Source organism: Urocitellus parryii, chromosome 2, assembly GCF_045843805.1.
Source record: "Urocitellus parryii isolate mUroPar1 chromosome 2, mUroPar1.hap1, whole genome shotgun sequence".
In the NCBI taxonomy this organism is placed as follows: domain Eukaryota; kingdom Metazoa; phylum Chordata; class Mammalia; order Rodentia; family Sciuridae; genus Urocitellus; species Urocitellus parryii.
The window spans coordinates 113,645,263-113,647,144 of NC_135532.1; the positions used below are offsets into that span (position 1 = coordinate 113,645,263).

The window sequence follows — 1,882 nt, forward strand, 5'->3', positions numbered from 1 at the left end:
GAGCAAGATCCCAACGCTGGAAAATCTGTTTATTTATTTGGGTACTGAAGCCAGGGGTGCTCTTATTTTGAGACAAGATCTTGCTTAGTTGCCCAGGCTGGCCTTGAACTTGGGATCCTCCTACTTTGTCCTCTGCAGTTGCTATCACACCTGGAAAGATTTATTTTTTAATTGGTGTGTTCAGGCCTGATGTGACTACAGAGTTGTGTTTGCATCTGCCACCATTACTTGATTTCCTCTCTTATCTGTTCTCCTGCCTTATCTCTCTTCTTGTCTAGTCCTATTGTTGCAGAACCAGTCCAGATCCTATGGAGTTAGAAAGAAGTCCCCCATTGACTTGTTGGGTGTACCTAGTGTCCTCCACACCCAAAGAGATCAGTCTGGCAAGAGAGCTTCTACGTGCCTTCATGGTGTGGTTGGTAAGAGGCCTTAGGCCAGACATGGCCCAGCCATGTTCTGCTGGTTGAGATGCCAATGAGGAGGAGCTTGGGCCTCATTACTCAATCACCTTCTTGCCCTTGAAGAAGCTGCAAGTTGAAAACTTGCCAGATGGGTAGTTGGAGAAGGCAGAGCATTGACAACATGCTGAAGCACAGGACCCGAGTGTGTTGACTATATTGGTGTCCCATCTCCTCCTCTCGCTGCTTCCAGTAGGCAGAACCAATTCTGAGAGGTCTTCTAGGCATGGTAGCTTCATCTCAGAGGTTCGAGCTTCTCAGCTTTTGTGATCTCTTCATAATGTTTTACCTCCTCTCCTCCATACTCCAGTCCAGGATCACCCAGGCTAGGTATCCCCCCTGATCCCTTGGTCTCCAAACACACTTCAAACATGTCATAATCTTCAGTGATAAAGGCAGCCTTCCCCTTGGATGCATTCCTCTGGGGCTACAGAATGTGTCCAGCAGAACCTGTGATCCTGTGGTGGGTGTGTAGGGCACCAGAGGCCCAAACTGGTCAGTTATCTGGCAGGCACCTGTCACTAGTAGGTCCTTGTGGCTCTCTTTGGGGAGACATTTGTGAGATGGAAAGAAGTCGCTAGGATGGATCTGGGCTGAGCAAGAACTCGAAGGTGATGCCAAGGGGCAAGAGTCACTTGGGATACTGGGCCAGACAAACCAGACACGGTGCTGGATGGAGGCTTGTTTGCACACCCATCCCCTCCACCTCCTGCCCAGGGACCTCTGGTGCTTATCATGTTTTTTAACTCTTCTGTGCACATCACTAGCTCCTTTGTTTTTATTGTTCTCAGTACCATGATTTGTTTATCTGTTCACCAGCTGATGAACATTTGGGTTGTTTCTGGGTTTGAGTTATTACAAACGAAGTTGCTGTCAATATTCATACACTGTTGTTTTGTAGACATTTTCTTTTATTGCTCTTGGACAAAAACATGGGCGATTGCTGAGTTCTATGGTAAATATTATGTTTAACTTCTAAGAAATTGCTAAATTGCTCTCCCAAATGGCTATCCAATACTTCCTACTAGCAGTGCCTGAGAGATCCAGTTTCACGTTGTCCATAGTACTTGGCTTTTTTTTAAAGCCTTAGCCATTCTGGTGGGTGGCATCTCATAGAGAGTTTGATCACATTTCCCTGGTGATTAATGATGCTGGGAATCTTTTCATGTGTTTATTTGCCATTTGTATATTTTCTTTGGTAAAGTATCTATTTAAATAAATTGAATTGCTTCTCCTTATTGTTACTACATTGTAAGAGCTTTTAATTAATGTATTTTGGATATAAGTCCTTTATCAGATGGAAGTTTTGCAAATAGTTTCTCTCTGTCCAAGCTACATTTCATGTTCTTAATGGTATCTTATGAAGGACATTAATTTTAATTTTAATAAAATCCAATTCATAAATTTTCCTTTTATGGTTCATA

General features: G+C 43.5%; 1 pseudogene; it reads right to left on the reverse strand.

Annotated features, from left to right (window-relative positions):
- Window positions 1-496: 496 nt before the first annotated feature.
- LOC113185725 (transmembrane emp24 domain-containing protein 10 pseudogene) lies at window positions 497-1,520 on the reverse strand (annotated as a pseudogene).
- Between the last annotated feature and the right edge of the window lie 362 nt (window positions 1,521-1,882).